Here is a 22,114-nt window from a genome sequence, read left to right on the forward strand (position 1 = left end):
GTCTTTTTCTGGGTGGGGTTTGGCTCATGCTTTTCTTCTTTTTCTTGCACAGGAAGTTGGACCTTGTTGTCCACTTGCTTGCCAGACCGTAAGGTGGTAATTGCCTGGACTTCATGGGTAGGGTTTCCATTAGAATCAATATGAAACTGGCCTCTCGGCCCTTGATTCTGTTGCCTACTAGGGTTAGGCACTGGCTGACTGGGCAATTCACCTTTCTTCCTATCCCCTAGAGAGTTGGCTATTTGGCTCAGACTAACCTCAAGTTTTGCAATCGCTTGCGCATGGAATTGGTTAGTCTGGGTTTGAGCCATGTTGGTCTGTTGTTGTTGTTGGATGAAGTCTTGTAGCTGCTTCATCATGTTAGCCATCATGGCTTCCAATGATGTAGTTTGCTGAGGGATAGGGGCACTATAAGTAGGGATAGGTGGAGCCAATGATTGGTTTATTTGTGATGGACCTATCCTGGAAAAATTCTTCTGAAAACCTGGTGGACCACCTTGATGCTGAATAGGTTCATTTTGCTTGTATGAGAAATTTGGATGGAACCTATTATCAGGGTGGTAAACTGGGCTGAACGAGTTGGGAGTGGGCTTCTTAAAGGCACTATATGAATTTAGAGCATTTGCTTGCTCGGCCTTTATGTTAGGCAGACTAGGGCAGCACTCCACTAGATGCTCAGGACTGTTACACAAAACACACAAACTATATGACTCGTGATCCACTTTCATGACGGGATTTGACTCTTTGTATGAACTCGAACTAGTGGAAACAGTGAAAGCATCAAGATATTGGGTATTGCTCCATTGTTTGATTCAATAGTGTTTTGCACACAACACACTTTTTACTCAAGTTGTTCATTCCAGCCACCAGATTGGACATGACATTTTTGAGTTCTGGGTCTGCTTTCATTTCATAATTACCTGGTTTTCTAGACCCAAACTCATCTCTAATTACTTCCTCACCATAGCTACTCCAATTTTGGGCATTTTCAGCTAAGTCAACAAGAAATTCATAGGCTTGATCCGGGGTTTGGTTCATGAACCTACCCTTGTGCATGGACTCAATCATGTTTCTATGTGCTGGAGGTAGTCCTTTATAAAAGAAGTGGACCAGATCAGCCTTATCAAGCCCATGGTATGGGCATTTGACCAACAAGTCATGGAATCTTTCCCAAAGTTGGGGAAATTCCTCCTCAGATTTTCCTCTAAAAGTTCTTATAGCATCCTTAATTTTTTCAGTTTTTACCATGGGATAGAACTTAGCCATGAACTTTCTAGATAGTTGTTCCCATGATGTGATGGAATTTGAAGCAAGGGAATATAGCCATGCAGCGGCACGATCCTCTAAAGTCATGGGAAACAATCTTAATTTAATACCCTCTTCATCTAAGTTTTGATTTCTAAACGTTTGACAGATTGTCAAAAATTTGTTCAGATGAATGTAGGGTTGTTCACTCTCGAACCCATGAAACTTGGGTAACATGTTTATTGTTGCAGCCCGAATCTCGAATTGGGCTGCATTATTAATTGGTAATACTATGCAGGTAGGGGGACTAGCGGATGCGGGTGCAAACAATTCATTCAGGGTTCTAATATGTTCACCCATTGTAGAGATCGACGGTTGGTTTACAGTTCGCAGGTTGTGATGAAAAGTTCTGTCAATCTCAGGATCAAATGGGATTAACTTATCCCTTAATGACCTTCTACCATGCATACATTTTCCACAACTTAATTAGACTCAATTTTTTTAAACGAAATCCTAAGAGATAAGAAGAAGGGCTAAACCAAGATGACCACAATCAACACCACACAACAATTTGACCCTATTAGTCTTAGAGCTAAGTGAGGTTTAGTAGCTTCTTAAATCTAGTTGCACAGAGATGTATCAGGTTAAAAAGTTCCTGAAATTCTCTCCTAGATTTAGACAGCTCCTAATCTCCCTTTCAGATTAAGCTTGAGCTTACCAGTTAAGCAATCCAGTAATCAGTGACCAGGAAAGTCCCGGGGTGTGTGGTGGTGCCAGAAGGGATACACCGATACCACAATACCCGTAACAGTTCTCACTGTTGTAAAACTTTCCTAGACATCACCAATTACTAAATCCTCACTGGAGTGGCTTTCAGCCGCTTCTTTCCAAGAGCCTAATTGAGCTCGAAAACCCTAAGGCCAACGTCTAATTTGATTTTAATTTAATTTGGCTTAGGATAAGTATGCAAGGTGGTGATTTTTGAGCTAAGGACAGGTAATGACTTCCCGACCTTATCTTTTTAATGGATTTTGCCCTTAATTACTTTATGCAAATGCTTAATACTAAATGCAGCAAATAATCAATAATTTTTTTTAAAGTTTATGCAATGTCATTAGGTTGTATTGATTAAATGAGCAAGCAAAATATTTTTTTTTTACTTTTTTTTTTTATTTTTATTATTTTTTTATTTTTTTATTTTTTTAAATTTTTTTTTATAGCAATAACTTGAATGTAAACTAAAACTAATCCTTATGCGTCACTCAATCTCCGAATGCCCGTTGAATAAGCTCTGGAGATTACTCCGTGAGGAGCCCCAATAAAGGTATGATAACCTCGGGGGATTGCACCTTATCAATTACTAGCAAAAATAATATTTTTTTTTTGAATTTTTTTAATTTAATTAACTTTTTTTAACCTTTTTTTTTTGAATTTCAAATTTCGAATCACAGAATTCAAATTTTGAATTTAAATTTTTGAATTTTTTGAATTTTTGAATTTTGAAATATTACTTTTTAAAAAATTTTTTTTGGAATTTTTTTTTTTGAATTTCAAATTTCAGAATTTAATAACTACGAAATTATTAACTGAAAATAATAAAAATAAAAACTTACTACCGGAGTACGTTCACTCCGGGCATCCAAAATCCAATTTGATCTTCGTGATCGTTCTTGCTTCTCGATTTGCCTCCCCGGCAACGGCGCCAAAATTCTGTTCGTCCGATTCCTGTCTACCTAAAAATATGCTAGACAGATCGTTGTTAGAACCGACGGACAAAAGTTAAATTTAATTCTACTCTTACCTGTTCTACCCAAAGAATAGTGGTTGTAAGAGGTCGATCCACAGGGAGGCGATTGGAGTTGCATAAAAATTAGAACATTCACTCAGGATTTGAAATCAATTTTTGAATGATTAAAGAAAAACATTATTTTGAAGATGTTGATGGATTCCCTGGTCTACCGGAGAATATTTTCTAATTGAAATTAATTGAAAGACAGGTACTTAAATTCGAGGATCATTTATATATTTAATGAAAAAGAAAATTCTGGCATAAAATGGATGAAAACAGTGCTAGGGATATTGAAGACTAGAACATCGATTGCATGAAGGAAAATTAAATATATTGCATCAAAGAAAAATTAAAAGATTGCATAATTTGAAGAACGTAGATTAAAAACAGAAATTACAACTTTAGCATGAATAAAACTAAAAATCCCAAAACACTTGCTCTCAAATAAAAACTCTTAATAAAACAAAAAAAAGAAAACTAAAGAAAAAAAACAAACAGAATATGCTCTGTTTTCAAAAGAGAAAACAGAGCATTTCTCTTCTTCTTCCCCAAACCGAACTCTCCTCCCGAGCCGACTCCTTCTTCTCCCCCTGGCTCTGTTTCTTGGCCTCCACCGAGCACACCCTCCCCTTGGCCTTCCCCTTCTCCTTTTATAGCCGCGGGGTCACTTGGAATTTGGGGAGGAATCACCGGTCATCCGAGATGCTGGGAAGGAGGAGATGGCGGGCGGATTGCTCCGGACGACTTCCCTCTTTGGCCACGGACGCGAGATCGCCGAACGCCTGATGCGGAAGGTGGGGACGGCTGGGATTCGGATCGCAGAAGGGAGGTGCGGACTTCCTTCTTCGGGCGCTGCTGGGATCACGGCTTGCATCACGGGGCTCCGGGAGGTGGATCAAGAGCGACTGGGATTGGATGCGTAAGGTGGAGACGTGCTGAAATGGAAGAAAATTTGGGCATTTTCACCGCGTGAAGAACGCGGTTGCTGGGACGTGCCGGCTATGAGATGTATCTGATACGCGGGCGTTGCTGCTGCTGATGGTGTGGAGGATTGGGACGCATGCGGAAGGCACGGATGGAAGGTTCACTGCGTGATACACTGGGGATCTAATCGCGAGATCCTTGGGAAAGAGCTGCTGGTTGATCCGGTTGGGACGCGGCATGGGCTGGCACGCTGAAGAAGAAGATCACGGAAGAGCTGGGATTTTGATCGCGTAAGGAAGGAGACGCATGCGGAAGGTGGGGACGCGGGCTGGTGACACGTCTGATACGCGGAAGGCTTGCTGGAGCGTGGCTGAAACGGGCGAGAGAGCCGCTGGAAGGAAGAAGAATAGTGAATCATCAAAACAAATTTCCGTAGCACTGTTCATATGAACAGTGTTTTTACGTAACACTGTTCATATGAACAGTGTTTTTACGTAACACTGTTCATATGAACAGTTTCATCTCAAATACTGTTCATATGAACAGTGTTTTCACGGAACACTGTTCATATGAACAGTGATTTCAGGAATGAATAGTAATTTCGGGAATAAATAGTAATTTCAGCTATTGTTTATGGGATTGGAGGTTAAAAAGTTCTTTTTTTTTGTGATGAAGTGAGAGTGGGAATCTTTATTCCGGAAGAGTGCACGTGCTAATCCGGAAAGGAGGGAATGCGAGGATCACTGGAGGATCGCACGCGGGCTCGGATGTTTGGGAGCAATTGTGCTCGATCAGATCATGGCAGGATTGGGCCCGCATTGTTTGAAGTGTGGGGAACGAGCTGATTAGGCTTACTTGCATAAATAAAACATTAATTAGTTAATTTTATTATTAATAATTAGCTAAAATACTAATTAAAATAGTCTGATGATTGCACTTTTGTGCTCTCATCAACATCCTTGCTTCTGATGACCTTCTGGTTCTGTGCATCCCAGAACTTGTAACCAAAATCATCTGTACCATATCCAATGAAGAAATACTTTCTGGACTTTGCATCTAGCTTGTCCCTTTTCTCTGCATTAATGTGCACAAAGGAGACACACCCAAAGACCCTCAAGTGTGACAAATTTACTATTTTTCCTATCCACTCTTCTTCAGGCAATTTGCAATCTAGGGGAACCGACGGGCCTCTGTTTATTAGATACGCTGCGGTGTTGACTGCCTCAGCCCAAAACATCTTGGGCAAACCAGCATGGATCCTCATACTATTGGCTCTCTCGTTCAGGGTTCTGTTCATTCGCTCAGCCACCCCATTTTGCTGCGGTGTGCTCGGTATTGTCTTCTCCATTCGGATTCCATTCACTGCGCAGAATTCCTTGAACTCACTGCTGTCATACTCACCGCCATTGTCAGACCTTAGTCGTTTTATCTTTGCACCAGATTCATTCTCCACCAGACTTTTCCACTTTTTGAAGGTGACAAATACCTCTGATTTGTGCTTCATGAAATAAATCCAAACCTTTCTGGTAGAGTCGTCAATGAACGTGACATAATAGTGTGAGCCTCCAAGAGATGCAACCGGTGAAGGCCCCCACACATCTGTGTGTACAAGCTCTAGCTTTTCTATCTTCGGTGTTCTTCCACCCTTTGAGAAACTAACCTTTTTCTGCTTCCCAAATATGCAGTCTTCACAGAGACCTACATCAACAGTTTTCAGATCTGCCAGCTTGTTCTTCTTCACCATCATCTTCATACCTTTCTCACTCATATGTCTAAGTCTGCGATGCCAAAGACAACTATCTGCACCTGTTTCTGTTAATGCCACCGTATCCTTGGTGTCATTGGTCATGTAGAGAGTCCCCAACTTGTTCCCACGTGCTATCACCATAGCTCCTTTGGTGATTTTCCATAAACCACCTACGAAGGTAGTAACATACCCTTCGCTGTCAAGCTGCCCAACAGAAATCAAGTTTCTCTTCAAGCCTGGGATATGCCTCACGTTCTTCAGTTTCCACACTGACTGATTCATCATCCTGATATGAACTTCACCTGTCCCCACAATATCTAAAGGCTCATCATCAGCGAGATAAACCTTTCCGAAGTCTCCTGCAGTGTAGTTTAGCATACACTCCTTCCGTGAGGTAGAATGAAACGAAGCTCCAGAGTCTAGTGTCCACGATTCCATAGGGCTGTCCACGCTGAGAATCAAAGCATCGTTGGCTTCATCTGTGGTTGCATTCACGGACACCTCGTTCTGCCCCTTGCTTGGATTCTTCTTTCTAAGCCAACAATTCTTCCTCGTGTGGCCCATCTTGCCATAATGCCAGCAGCCATCGCCTTTCGATCTAGACTTGCTCCTCCTCTTAGACTTCGATCTGCCACGGTTTTCACTGCGTTGCACAGTTCTTCCTCTGCCTTCAGATGTATTCAGAATCAAACCAGATTTCACACCAGACTCCCTCCTTCTGATATCTTCACTAAGTATCAGATTTCGGACCTCCTCAAACTTCAGTTTGTTTGAGCCGCAGGAACTGCTTACAGCTGTCACCGTTGCACCCCAACTTTCTGGCAAGGAGGATAGAAGAATTAGGGCACGAACTTCATCTTTAAAACTGATTTCCACCGAACTCAACTGGCTTGTAATCAGATTGAACTCATTGATGTGATCAGTAACAGAGGAACCTTCACTCATCTTCAGATTGAATAAACGGCGCATCAGGTACATCTTGTTGGAGGCCGAGGGTTTTTCATACATATTCGACAATGCTCTCAGCAAACCTGCTGTTGTCTTCTCTTCCAAACCGTTGAACGCAACGTTTCGAGCCAACGTCAAGCGAACAACTCCCAAAGTCTGACGATCCATTAAATCCCAGTCGGCCTGTGACATATCTGTCGGTTTCATACCTTCAAGAGGTAGATGAAGTTTCTTCTGATATAAATAATCTTCGATCTGCATCTTCCAGAAACCAAAGTCTTTGCCGTCAAATCTGTCAATCTTGACCTTGCCTTCTTCAGCCGCCATTGCTCCCACTTTTTCCTTTGAACCAGATGGCTCTGATACCAGTTGTTAGGGATTCAACCCTACGATTGCGGAATATAAGAAATAGTAGGAGAAAAAAGAACACGGCAAGAAACAATAACAAACGCACAAGACACCCAAGTTTATGTGGTTCGGAGTCCCTTGCTCCTACGTCCACAGCCGCACAGATCAATACTTCACTATATAATCAAAGAAAGTTACAGAGATTCAAGAGAAGAGAACAAACTCTCTTTCTTACAGCAAAACAATCTCTCTCAAGACGAGCAACGCGTCGTCTTCCTGATGCACACAAAGGATCTCCTTTTGGAAACTTCTCGTTGATGAGTTCTAGGGTTTCTCAAGGTTGCCACACACCTCTCGTGTCCCACAAGAAGTCTATATATACCTCCCAATCTCTTACTTTGATTAGGGCTTCAAAAAACCTTGGCTTGAACCCGGTTCATAACTCAGCCTCGCGTGAAAATCGTGCTCGAGTCGACTCCCGCAATTCTGCGAGTCGACTCGGCCACAGTCCACAGAAAAAGCCTCTCTGTCTGCCTGTGGGAGTTGACTCCTGGAGTTCTCGAGTCGACTCCAACACTGGGGAGTCGACTCCTATGGATCTGGAGTCGACTCCAAGACTGTGCCAAGTCTGCCTGCGTGCTAGAGTCGACTCCAAGTCTGCTGGAGTCGACTCCGGACCTTGCTGAAATTTTTTCTTTGCTGATTCAACTCTGAATCTTTTCGAACTCTTTCCGGCTTGTCTTCCCTTGATCCTCCACCACCATAGTGCACATAGAGGTCTTGAAAAAAGGGAATGGATCAGGCTCCACAACCCAACAGTCGTGGGCCACCGTGGCTGCTATCGAGTGGGGGGGGGAGCCGAGCCACCATCACGGTGGCTGTGAGGATGCTTGCCTTCTGTCAATGATGCAGGAAAAGGGGGAGGACCCTTTCGGTTCTAAGGGAAGGAGAAGAAGAGGGATCTTCTCTCCTCTCTTTCTTTGGCCGGCCCCCATCGCCAGCGACTGCAACAGTGGCAGCCGGCGATGGTTCGGCCATTGGTGTTGTCGTGTTGGGAAAGAAAAAGGCACAGCCACCATGGCTATTACCCTTGGATCAAAAAGATTTGAGGGGGGAGATGTATTCCCAACCATAAAGAGAGAGGGATCATCCCTTTCTTTTGGTCTCTTCACCGGGACCAGCCATCGTCGCCGGCGTGGCTGCGGCCATGGCTGGCGATGACATAGGCCGATGGTACAAGGGTGGGAGTCGGGCCACCCCGACTGCCCTAGATTTGGAGGGATTGAGATGTTTGGAGACCTGGTGATGGACCCCATAGTAGATATAAATTATGGTTTTGAATATTTAAATATTAAATAATTTAGTTGTGATTTATAATTAATGTTGTAGAGGAAGAGTCGGCGAAGCCAGGAGATTTTGATCAGGGGACTCAGCACCCCAGCGGGTAGGTTGTGACTCGGATCCGTGATTGAGTCAGTCTACAATTTCTGTAAGAATCCCTACATCTGAGCACTTTTATTTATGCATATATTGGATTTATCGTTGGATATATTTTATCAGTATATTGCTATTTGTTTTTGAGCTTGTATGGCACTATGAGGTGTGCATTTTGTTTATTATGAAAGTATTGGAATAATTAAATTGGGAAGGAATAACATATTTTGAGAAATTATGAAAATATGTGACATGATTGAAATGTGATTAAAAATGTAAAACTAGACATGTAAAATGGGTTGGACTAACCTTGTCATGAGATAGCCTCTACGAGCTTATGTGTAGGATAGCTGCCACGAGCTTATGCGTGGGATAGCCTCTACGAGCTTATGCGTAGGATAGCCTCCACGGGCTTACGCGTGGGATAGCCTCTACGAGCTTATGCGTAGGATAGCCTCCACGGGCTTACGCGTGGGATAGCTGCCACGAGCTTATGCGTGGGATTTGTGCAGTCTTGGACTGGGTCATGAACTTGGTTAGTCCAAAGCCAAAAATGAAAAGTCTGAAAACTTGAGAATCAGAGTAATACGGAAATGGATCACATAATGTGAAAAAGGATTAATGTATATGAAATGGTTATTTACATATTTGTTGTTTGTTGAGCCTAAAAAGGATTTGTGTATATATACTGATTATATACACTTGTTGTTGTTGAACTTTTGAAAAGATGAAATGACATTTATTGATGTTTTGATGAAATGATATTATTTTGATGTTTTGATCATTTTATCATAATTACTGTGTGTGGCTGTTGGGATTCTTACTGGGCTGGAAAAGCTCATACTACATTTACTTTCTTTTTCAGAGGCACTGGATTTGTAGAGACCATTGGGTGGGACGAGAAATAAGATCAGCATGGAGTCTGATTGCTGGATAGATAGGAGTTAATCTATCTTTTATTTATGGATATTTGAAATTATGTAATAAATCAGTACATTTTAGTTGGATTTGATTGAATTACATTAATCTTTGATTTTGGCATATATGTGAATATTGTACCTTTTAGGCCTTGCATGATCTTTAGGGCATTGCTCTAGGGCTCATGCGGCCGGTCGCGTGCCGGACCTGGGTGATGGGTTCGGGGCTTGACAGAGTGGTATCAGAGCCTCAGGTTAAGATATCCTAGGGTTTATGTTCAGGTGAGTATCAGTGGAGAATTATGATAGAAAAACTATCAGAGATTTGGTTCATAATCACTTGAGATTGTAACAAGAATGATATTATAATCTAAGGTTTAAGACCACTAGGGACTGTGGCCTTAGTGGCATTAAAGTTTGAGGTTTAAGATTATTGGAAAATGTGACCAGTTGGAATCTGAGCATATGTTTAAGATCACTAGGGATCGTGGCAGAAATATATCATAGCTTAAGGTTATGATCACTAGGACATGACAATTAAATTCAGTGCTTAAGCTGTAAGATCACTGGGCATTGTGATAAAATGTATGCATCGGTTTGGTTTTCGATGCATGCGGAAGGAAAGTATAAATTGTCTTTGATCATGATAAGAGAGGTTTGACCTAAGATAAGTGTAGGTCAACAATGGCATATCGAGTATACCATGTTCAGATATTATTTAAATGATTTGAATGTTCAAATTTGATGTGGGTTTTGATGTGATCATACTTTTGGTTTTGCTGCTAATTATTAGAGTGGGATTTGTACGTTGATTTAGTATTGGAGTAAGCTAAGGAGATTTCATAATATTGAAAGGAACGTTCTTCGAAGTTGAATTTGTATGTGGATTATATCCGGTATTGGCATGTTGGATATTGCAAATTGGTCTATTTTCTATTGATGTATTTGATTATCTTGAAGCCATAGAGTATGCATATTGACGGGGGAATTCTAATTATTTGAATTTTCATGTTTGGATTGGGCTATTGGATTTTACTTATAATTGTAGAAGACTATTTGATGTGTTAATTAAAAAAACTCAAGCCTAGGTTTAAGATTTGAGCAGGGATCTTTCGTCATTGTTGATGAAGCCACTAATTAATATCATATTGAGTAGAGATTTTGGTCATGAAATGCCTACATGAATTATCATATATAGCATTACTGATGGATGTTAAGAATCTTGGTGAAGAAAGATCTGGAGATCGATCAAGTTAAATTCTAGTGTATTGGCTCAATGACTTCTAAACCATTGAATTTGAAGTAAATCTTTTGGAAAGAAGATCAACATAGATTGTTTAATCGAATTGCTGAGGAAATCCACGGTTAACTTATTTTAAATTAAACCTAGATATTTTGAATTCTAAAATGGTTGTGAAGATCATGTAGTGACCATAAACTTGAATAATGCCTTGAAGGTTAGTTATGGTATGTACACTCTATATAAATCGAGAACAAAAAGATCTAGAGGTTTTGCTCTAGTTCTACTTGAAAATTTAAAATTTGGATTTTCTTAGTCTCGATGCAAAGTGATACTTTGGACAGAAATCATTTTGTGACTTTAGAGAATTTGATGAGTTAGATCAGAGTGCGCAGCGGAAGTGTGGTGGTTTGAGTTATTTTGAAACCGATTAGAAAAAAAAAATAATGATAATACCTTGATCTGAAGGGTATTATTATGGAAGACTTGAGTTAGTTTTCTAGTAGAGAGGAATGTGGTTGATTCTTTGCCTACTGGAAGTAGTTATGGGCTCTCCTATTTTTGATAATTCTAAGAAGAATTTTGGGGCATCTCAAATTTAGCGTTAACGTATTGATAGCTCTGTGATTAAACTTGGGCCTGGAATGATTTAACATAGTTCTTCAACTCCTAGCTATGACATTGTTAATATACCTATTTGAACAGGTTTGCGGTTTTTTCTAAGATAAAGGTTGATCATCTAATCACAGGCAAAGTTAAGAAAAGAAAAAATGATTATTGAATATTAAGAGCATTTGATACTAAGGATTTCTCCTATTTCTGTCAAGCCAATTATGATCTCTATGTAGAATCAAAAGAAATTAATTTCTTTGGGATATAATTATAGCATTTTAATCCAAGGTTGGGAGTTTGGAATTCTTTTGAAGGAGATCAAAAGAACTTACTATGTGTGGTAAATGGAAAGGATCAAGTTTTGAAATGCTGTGATTGTGTATGTCAAAATCTTGTGAGTAGGTACTCCGAGAGGGAGACTACTTGAGATCTCGGGGATGATATAACGGATGCATATTTTTAAAGTTTGAGGCTTCAAGTAAGTTAATTTCGAGGACGAAATTTTTTTAAGGGGGAGAGTATGTGATAACTAGGAAAAAAAAAAGAGAGAGGTGGACGGGCCGGCCCGAAAAGACCGGGCCCATCCACCATTTACGATCGTGCCTAGGGCACGATCGTGGGAGAAGAGACACCACAAAAAAAAAAGGGGGTGGGGCGGCAGCGTGAGGGGAGGCCGGTCGTCGGGGGAGGCGACTCGCCGGAGGGGATCGAGCGCCGGAGAGGATCGAGCGCCGGAGACCGAGATCCGGCCGGCCACGGAGGAAGTTTTCTTCGGTGAAGACCTCCCGCAAATCGGGTGAAGAAGCGTGGATCCGAGGGGAGTTGCTCACGGTTCCTCCTCTGATTTCTCGCCGGAAGGATCGCCGGGACACCCCGCCGGATCAAGGTAATCATTCCTTTGTGTTTTATTTCCTGAATTTTGGGTGGCATGGGTGAAGAGTTGGCCGGTGAATCGTCGGAGAAGAGCCCGAAACAGCCTCTTCTTTCCAATTTTTGGCTGCCGCCGGCCACCGGGATGGCCGAGATGCATGGCGGTGGGGCTGGTCGGGTTCGTGTGAAGGTCGGAGATGATTTCTAGGGCTGTGTATGTGATGAGGAAGGGTGGATCCGAGGTCTTCTTCCTCGGGATTCCATCCTCTCCTCCTCTCCCCCTCATCGGATGGCCACCGGCGGCGACGACGACGGTGGTCGTGGGCCACCGTGGCTGCTATCGGGTGGGGGGGGGAGCCGAGCCACCATCACGGTGGCTGTGAGGATGCTTGCCTTCTGTCAATGATGCAGGAAAAGGGGGAGGACCCTTTCGGTTCTAAGGGAAGGAGAAGAAGAGGGATCTTCTCTCCTCTCTTTCTTTGGCCGGCCCCCATCGCCAGCGACTTCAACAGTGGCAGCCGGCGATGGTTCGGCCAGTGGTGTTGTCGTGTTGGGAAAGAAAAAGGCACAGCCACCATGGCTATTACCCTTGGATCAAAAAGATTTGAGGAGGGGAGATGTATTCCCAACCATAAAGAGAGAGGGATCATCCCTTTCTTTTGGTCTCTTCACCGGGACCAGCCATCGTCGCCGGCGTGGCTGCGGCCATGGCTGGCGATGACATAGGCCGATGGTACAAGGGTGGGAGTCGGGCCACCCCGACTGCCCTAGATTTGGAGGGATTGAGATGTTTGGGGACCTGGTGATGGACCCCATAGTAGATATAAATTATGGTTTTGAATATTTAAATATTAAATAATTTAGTTGTGATTTATAATTAATGTTGTAGAGGAAGAGTCAGCGAAGCCAGGAGATTTTGATCAGGGGACTCAGCACCCCAGCGGGTAGGTTGTGACTCGGATCCGTGATTGAGTCAGTCTACAATTTCTGTAAGAATCCCTACATCTGAGCACTTTTATTTATGCATATATTGGATTTATCGTTGGATATATTTTATCAGTATGTTGCTATTTGTTTTTGAGCTTGTATGGCACTATGAGGTGTGCATTTTGTTTATTATGAAAGTATTGGAATAATTAAATTGGGAAGGAATAACATATTTTGAGAAATTATGAAAATATGTGACATGATTGAAATGTGATTAAAAATGTAAAACTAGACATGTAAAATGGGTTGGACTAACCTTGTCATGAGATAGCCTCTACGAGCTTATGTGTAGGATAGCTGCCACGAGCTTATGCGTGGGATAGCCTCTACGAGCTTATGCGTAGGATAGCCTCCACGGGCTTACGCGTGGGATAGCCTCTACGAGCTTATGCGTAGGATAGCCTCCACGGGCTTACGCGTGGGATAGCTGCCACGAGCTTATGCGTGGGATTTGTGCAGTCTTGGACTGGGTCATGAACTTGGTTAGTCCAAAGCCAGAAATGAAAAGTCTGAAAACTTGAGAATCAGAGTAATACGGAAATGGATCACATAATGTGAAAAAGGATTTATGTATATGAAATGGTTATTTACATATTTGTTGTTTGTTGAGCCTAAAAAGGATTTGTGTATATATACTGATTATATACACTTGTTGTTGTTGAACTTTTGAAAAGATGAAATGACATTTATTGATGTTTTGATGAAATGATATTATTTTGATGTTTTGATCATTTTATCATAATTACTGTGTGTGGCTGTTGGGATTCTTACTGGGCTGGAAAAGCTCATACTACATTTACTTTCTTTTTTAGAGGCACTGGATTTGTAGAGACCATTGGGTGGGACGAGAAATAAAATCAGCATGGAGTCTGATTGCTGGATAGATAGGAGTTAATCTATCTTTTATTTATGGACATTTGAAATTATGTAATAAATCAGTACATTTTAGTTGGATTTGATTGAATTACATTAATCTTTGATTTTGGCATATATGTGAATATTGTACCTTTTAGGCCTTGCATGATCTTTAGGGCATTGCTCTAGGGCTCATGCGGCCGGTCGCGTGCCGGACCTGGGTGATGGGTTCGGGGCTTGACAGAGTGGTATCAGAGCCTCAGGTTAAGATATCCTAGGGTTTATGTTCAGGTGAGTATCAGTGGAGAATTATGATAGAAAAACTATCAGAGATTTGGTTCATAATCACTTGAGATTGTAACAAGAATGATATTATAATCTAAGGTTTAAGACCACTAGGGACTGTGGCCTTAGTGGCATTAAAGTTTGAGGTTTAAGATTATTGGAAAATGTGACCAGTTGGAATCTGAGCATATGTTTAAGATCACTAGGGATCGTGGCAGAAATATATCATAGCTTAAGGTTATGATCACTAGGACATGACAATTAAATTCAGTGCTTAAGCTGTAAGATCACTGGGCATTGTGATAAAATGTATGCATCGGTTTGGTTTTCGATGCATGCGGAAGGAAAGTATAAATTGTCTTTGATCATGATAAGAGAGGTTTGACCTAAGATAAGTGTAGGTCAACAATGGCATATCGAGTATACCATGTTCAGATATTATTTAAATGATTTGAATGTTCAAATTTGATGTGGGTTTTGATGTGATCATACTTTTGGTTTTGCTGCTAATTATTAGAGTGGGATTTGTACGTTGATTTAGTATTGGAGTAAGCTAAGGAGATTTCATAATATTGAAAGGAACGTTCTTCGAAGTTGAATTTGTATGTGGATTATATCCGGTATTGGCATGTTGGATATTGCAAATTGGTCTATTTTCTATTGATGTATTTGATTATCTTGAAGCCATAGAGTATGCATATTGACGGGAGAATTTTAATTATTTGAATTTTCATGTTTGGATTGGGCTATTGAATTTTACTTATAATTGTAGAAGACTATTTGATGTGTTAATTAAAAAAACTCAAGCCTAGGTTTAAGATTTGAGCAGGGATCTTTCGTCATTGTTGATGAAGCCACTAATTAATATCATATTGAGTAGAGATTTTGGTCATGAAATGCCTACATGAATTATCATATATAGCATTACTGATGGATGTTAAGAATCTTGGTGAAGAAAGATCTGGAGATCGATCGAGTTAAATTCTAGTGTATTGGCTCAATGACTTCTAAACCATTGAATTTGAAGTAAATCTTTTGGAAAGAAGATCAACATAGATTGTTTAATCGAATTGCTGAGGAAATCCACGGTTAACTTATTTTAAATTAAATCTAGATATTTTGAATTCTAAAATGGTTGTGAAGATCATGTAGTGACCATAAACTTGAATAATGCCTTGAAGGTTAGTTATGGTATGTACACTCTATATAAATCGAGAACAAAAAGATCTAGAGGTTTTGCTCTAGTTCTACTTGAAAATTTAAAATTTGGATTTTCTTAGTCTCGATGCAAAGTGATACTTTGGACAGAAATCATTTTGTGACTTTAGAGAATTTGATGAGTTAGATCAGAGTGCGCAGCGGAAGTGTGGTGGTTTGAGTTATTTTGAAACCGATTAGAAAAAAAAAATAATGATAATACCTTGATCTGAAGGGTATTATTATGGAAGACTTGAGTTAGTTTTCTAGTAGAGAGGAATGTGGTTGATTCTTTGCCTACTGGAAGTAGTTATGGGCTCTCCTATTTTTGATAATTCTAAGAAGAATTTTGGGGCATCTCAAATTTAGCGTTAACGTATTGATAGCTCTGTGATTAAACTTGGGCCTGGAATGATTTAACATAGTTCTTCAACTCCTAGCTATGACATTGTTAATATACCTATTTGAACAGGTTTGCGGTTTTTTCTAAGATAAAGGTTGATCATCTAATCACAGGCAAAGTTAAGAAAAGAAAAAATGATTATTGAATATTAAGAGCATTTGATACTAAGGATTTCTCCTATTTCTGTCAAGCCAATTATGATCTCTATGTAGAATCAAAAAAAATTAATTTCTTTGGGATATAATTATAGCATTTTAATCCAAGGTTGGGAGTTTGGAATTCTTTTGAAGGAGATCAAAAGAACTTACTATGTGTGGTAAATGGAAAGGATCAAGTTTTGAAATGCTGTGATTGTGTATGTCAAAATCTTGTGAGTAGGTACTCCGAGAGGGAGACTACTTGAGATCTCGGGGATGATATAACGGATGCATATTTTTAAAGTTTGAGGCTTCAAGTAAGTTAATTTCGAGGACAAAATTTTTTTAAGGGGGAGAGTATGTGATAACTAGGAAAAAAAAAAAGAGAGAGGTGGACGGGCCGGCCCGAAAAGACCGGGCCCATCCACCATTTACGATCGTGCCTAGGGCACGATCGTGGGAGAAGAGACACCACACAAAAAAAAAAGGGGGTGGGGCGGCGGCGTGAGGGGAGGCCGGTCGTCGGGGGAGGCGACTCGCCGGAGGGGATCGAGCGCCGGAGAGGATTGAGCGCCGGAGACCGAGATCCGGCCGGCCACGGAGGAAGTTTTCTTCGGTGAAGACCTCCCGCAAATCGGGTGAAGAAGCGTGGATCCGAGGGGAGTTGCTCACGGTTCCTCCTCCGATTTCTCGCCGGAAGGATCGCCGGGACACCCCGCCGGATCAAGGTAATCATTCCTTTGTGTTTTATTTCCTGAATTTTGGGTGGCATGGGTGAAGAGTTGGCCGGTGAATCGTCGGAGAAGAGCCCGAAACAGCCTCTTCTTTCCAATTTTTGGCTGCCGCCGGCCACCGGGATGGCCGAGATGCATGGCGGTGGGGCTGGTCGGGTTCGTGTGAAGGTCGGAGATGATTTCTAGGGCTGTGTATGTGATGAGGAAGGGTGGATCCGAGGTCTTCTTCCTCGGGATTCCATCCTCTCCTCCTCTCCCCCTCATCGGATGGCCACCGGCGGCGACGACGACGGTGGTCGTGGGCCACCGTGGCTGCTATCGGGTGGGGGGGGGGAGCCGAGCCACCATCACGGTGGCTGTGAGGATGCTTGCCTTCTGTCAATGATGCAGGAAAAGGGGGAGGACCCTTTCGGTTCTAAGGGAAGGAGAAGAAGAGGGATCTTCTCTCCTCTCTTTCTTTGGCCGGCCCCCATCGCCAGCGACTTCAACAGTGGCAGCCGGCGATGGTTCGGCCAGTGGTGTTGTCGTGTTGGAAAAGAAAAAGGCACAGCCACCATGGCTATTACCCTTGGATCAAAAAGATTTGAGGAGGGGAGATGTATTCCCAACCATAAAGAGAGAGGGATCATCCCTTTCTTTTGGTCTCTTCACCGGGACCAGCCATCGTCGCCGGCGTGGCTGCGGCCATGGCTGGCGATGACATAGGCCGATGGTACAAGGGTGGGAGTCGGGCCACCCCGACTGCCCTAGATTTGGAGGGATTGAGATGTTTGGGGACCTGGTGATGGACCCCATAGTAGATATAAATTATGGTTTTGAATATTTAAATATTAAATAATTTAGTTGTGATTTATAATTAATGTTGTAGAGGAAGAGTCGGCGAAGCCAGGAGATTTTGATCAGGGGACTCAGCACCCCAGCGGGTAGGTTGTGACTCGGATCCGTGATTGAGTCAGTCTACAATTTCTGTAAGAATTCCTACATCTGAGCACTTTTATTTATGCATATATTGGATTTATCGTTGGATATATTTTATCAGTATGTTGCTATTCGTTTTTGAGCTTGTATGGCACTATGAGGTGTGCATTTTGTTTATTATGAAAGTATTGGAATAATTAAATTGGGAAGGAATAACATATTTTGAGAAATTATGAAAATATGTGACATGATTGAAATGTGATTAAAAATGTAAAACTAGACATGTAAAATGGGTTGGACTAACCTTGTCATGAGATAGCCTCTACGAGCTTATGTGTAGGATAGCTGCCACGAGCTTATGCGTGGGATAGCCTCTACGAGCTTATGCGTAGGATAGCCTCCACGGGCTTACGCGTGGGATAGCCTCTACGAGCTTATGCGTAGGATAGCCTCCACGGGCTTACGCGTGGGATAGCTGCCACGAGCTTATGCGTGGAATTTGTGCAGTCTTGGACTGGGTCATGAACTTGGTTATTCCAAAGCCAGAAATGAAAAGTCTGAAAACTTGAGAATCAGAGTAATACGGAAATGGATCACATAATGTGAAAAAGGATTTATGTATATGAAATGGTTATTTACATATTTGTTGTTTGTTGAGCCTAAAAAGGATTTGTGTATATATACTGATTATATGCACTTGTTGTTGTTGAACTTTTGAAAAGATGAAATGACATTTATTGATGTTTTGATGAAATGATATTATTTTGATGTTTTGATCATTTTATCATAATTACTGTGTGTGGCTGTTGGGATTCTTACTGGGCTGGAAAAGCTCATACTACATTTACTTTCTTTTTCAGAGGCACTGGATTTGTAGAGACCATTGGGTGGGACGAGAAATAAGATCAGCATGGAGTCTGATTGCTGGATAGATAGGAGTTAATCTATCTTTTATTTATGGACATTTGAAATTATGTAATAAATCAGTACATTTTAGTTGGATTTGATTGAATTACATTAATCTTTGATTTTGGCATATATGTGAATATTGTACCTTTTAGGCCTTGCATGATCTTTAGGGCATTGCTCTAGGGCTCATGCGGCCGGTCGCGTGCCGGACCTGGGTGATGGGTTCGGGGCTTGACAGAGTGGTATCAGAGCCTCAGGTTAAGATATCCTAGGGTTTATGTTCAGGTGAGTATCAGTGGAGAATTATGATAGAAAAACTATCAGAGATTTGGTTCATAATCACTTGAGATTGTAACAAGAATGATATTATAATCTGAGGTTTAAGACCACTAGGGACTGTGGCCTTAGTGGCATTAAAGTTTGAGGTTTAAGATTATTGGAAAATGTGACCAGTTGGAATCTAAGCATATGTTTAAGATCACTAGGGATCGTGGCAGAAATATATCATAGCTTAAGGTTATGATCACTAGGACATGACAATTAAATTCAGTGCTTAAGCTGTAAGATCACTGGGCATTGTGATAAAATGTATGCATCGGTTTGGTTTTCGATGCATGCGGAAGGAAAGTATAAATTGTCTTTGATCATGATAAGAGAGGTTTGACCTAAGATAAGTGTAGGTCAACAATGGCATATCGAGTATACCATGTTCAGATATTATTTAAATGATTTGAAAGTTCAAATTTGATGTGGGTTTTGATATGATCATACTTTTGGTTTTGTTGCTAATTATTAGAGTGGGATTTGTACGTTGATTTAGTATTGGAGTAAGCTAAGGAGATTTCATAATATTGAAAGGAATGTTCTTCGAAGTTGAATTTGTATGTGGATTATATCCGGTATTGGCATGTTGGATATTGCAAATTGGTCTATTTTCTATTGATGTATTTGATTATCTTGAAGCCATAGAGTATGCATATTGACGGGGGAATTCTAATTATTTGAATTTTCATGTTTGGATTGGGCTATTGGATTTTACTTATAATTGTGGAAGACTATTTGATGTGTTAATTAAAAAAACTCAAGCCTAGGTTTAAGATTTGAGCAGGGATCTTTCGTCATTGTTGATGAAGCCACTAATTAATATCATATTGAGTAGAGATTTTGGTCATGAAATGCCTACATGAATTATCATATATAGCATTACTGATGGATGTTAAGAATCTTGGTGAAGAAAGATCTGGAGATCGATCGAGTTAAATTCTAGTGTATTGGCTCAATGACTTCTAAACCATTGAATTTGAAGTAAATCTTTTGGAAAGAAGATCAACATAGATTGTTTAATCGAATTGCTGAGGAAATCCACGGTTAACTTATTTTAAATTAAACCTAGATATTTTGAATTCTAAAATGGTTGTGAAGATCATGTAGTGACCATAAACTTGAATAATGCCTTGAAGGTTAGTTATGGTATGTACACTCTATATAAATCGAGAACAAAAAGATCTAGAGGTTTTCCTCTAGTTCTACTTGAAAATTTAAAATTTAGATTTTCTTAGTCTCGATGCAAAGTGATACTTTGGACAGAAATCATTTTGTGACTTTAGAGAATTTGATGAGTTAGATCAGAGTGCGCAGCGGAAGTGTAGTGGTTTGAGTTATTTTGAAACCGATTAGAAAAAAAAATAATGATAATACCTTGATCTGAAGGGTATTATTATGGAAGACTTGAGTTAGTTTTCTAGTAGAGAGGAATGTGGTTGATTCTTTGCCTACTGGAAGTAGTTATGGGCTCTCCTATTTTTGATAATTCTAAGAAGAATTTTGGGGCATCTCAAATTTAGCGTTAACGTATTGATAGCTCTGTGATTAAACTTAGGCCTGGAATGATTTAACATAGTTCTTCAACTCCTAGCTATGACATTGTTAATATACCTATTTGAACAGGTTTGCGGTTTTTTCTAAGATAAAGGTTGATCATCTAATCACAGGCAAAGTTAAGAAAAGAAAAAATGATTATTGAATATTAAGAGCATTTGATACTAAGGATTTCTCCTATTTCTGTCAAGCCAATTATGATCTCTATGTAGAATCAAAAGAAATTAATTTCTTTGGGATATAATTATAGCATTTTAATCCAAGGTTGGGAGTTTGGAATTCTTTTGAAGGAGATCAAAAGAACTTACTATGTGTGGTAAATGGAAAGGATCAAGTTTTGAAATGCTGTGATTGTGTATGTCAAAATCTTGTGAGTATGTACTCCGAGAGGGAGACTACTTGAGATCTCGGGGATGATATAACGGATGCATATTTTTAAAGTTTGAGGCTTCAAGTAAGTTAATTTCGAGGACGAAATTTTTTTAAGGGGGAGAGTATGTGATAACTAGGAAGAAAAAAAAGAGAGAGGTGGACGGGCCGGCCCGAAAAGACCGGGCCCATCCACCATTTACGATCGTGCCTAGGGCACGATCGTGGGAGAAGAGACACCACAAAAAAAAAGGGGGTGGGGCGGCGGCGTGAGGGGAGGCCGGTCGTCGGGGGAGGCGACTCGCCGGAGGGGATCGAGCGCCGGAGAGGATCGAGCGCCGGAGACCGAGATCCGGCCGGCCACGGAGGAAGCTTTCTTCGGTGAAGACCTCCCGCAAATCGGGTGAAGAAGCGTGGATCCGAGGGGTGTTGCTCACGGTTCCTCCTCCGATTTCTCGCCGGAAGGATCGCCGGGACACCCCGCCGGATCAAGGTAATCATTCCTTTGTGTTTTATTTCCTGAATTTTGGGTGGCATGGGTGAAGAGTTGGCCGGTGAATCGTCGGAGAAGAGCCCGAAACAGCCTCTTCTTTCCAATTTTTGGCTGCCGCTGGCCACCGGGATGGCCGAGATGCATGGCGGTGGGGCTGGTCGGGTTCGTGTGAAGGTCGGAGATGATTTCTAGGGCTGTGTATGTGATGAGGAAGGGTGGATCCGAGGTCTTCTTCCTCGGGATTCCATCCTCTCCTCCTCTCCCCCTCATCGGATGGCCACCGGCGGCGACGACGACGGTGGTCGTGGGCCACCGTGGCTGCTATCGGGTGGGGGGGGGGAGCCGAGCCACCATCACGGTGGCTGTGAGGATGCTTGCCTTCTGTCAATGATGCAGGAAAAGGGGGAGGACCCTTTCGGTTCTAAGGGAAGGAGAAGAAGAGGGATCTTCTCTCCTCTCTTTCTTTGGCCGGCCCCCATCGCCAACGACTTCAACAGTGGCAGCCGGCGATGGTTCGGCCAGTGGTGTTGTCGTGTTGGGAAAGAAAAAGGCACAGCCACCATGGCTATTACCCTTGGATCAAAAAGATTTGAGGAGGGGAGATGTATTCCCAACCATAAAGAGAGAGGGATCATCCCTTTCTTTTGGTCTCTTCACCGGGACCAGCCATCGTCGCCGGCGTGGCTGCGGCCATGGCTGGCGATGACATAGGCCGATGGTACAAGGATGGGAGTCGGGCCACCCCGACTGCCCTAGATTTGGAGGGATTGAGATGTTTGGGGACCTGGTGATGGACCCCATAGTAGATATAAATTGTGGTTTTGAATATTTAAATATTAAATAATTTAATTGTGATTTATAATTAATGTTGTAGA

At 41.5% G+C, this 22,114-nt stretch overlaps 1 long non-coding RNA gene across 1 annotated transcript; it reads left to right on the top strand.

Annotated features, from left to right (window-relative positions):
* Positions 1-17,564: 17,564 nt before the first annotated feature.
* On the top strand, positions 17,565-18,623 carry LOC120107541. The gene is made up of 2 exons (XR_005509284.1): positions 17,565-17,640; positions 18,451-18,623. It is a non-coding gene; the product is annotated as an uncharacterized LOC120107541 (long non-coding RNA).
* The last annotated feature ends 3,491 nt before the right edge of the window (positions 18,624-22,114 follow it).

This window comes from Phoenix dactylifera, unplaced genomic scaffold (assembly GCF_009389715.1).
Source record: "Phoenix dactylifera cultivar Barhee BC4 unplaced genomic scaffold, palm_55x_up_171113_PBpolish2nd_filt_p 000894F, whole genome shotgun sequence".
NCBI classification, from domain to species: domain Eukaryota; kingdom Viridiplantae; phylum Streptophyta; class Magnoliopsida; order Arecales; family Arecaceae; genus Phoenix; species Phoenix dactylifera.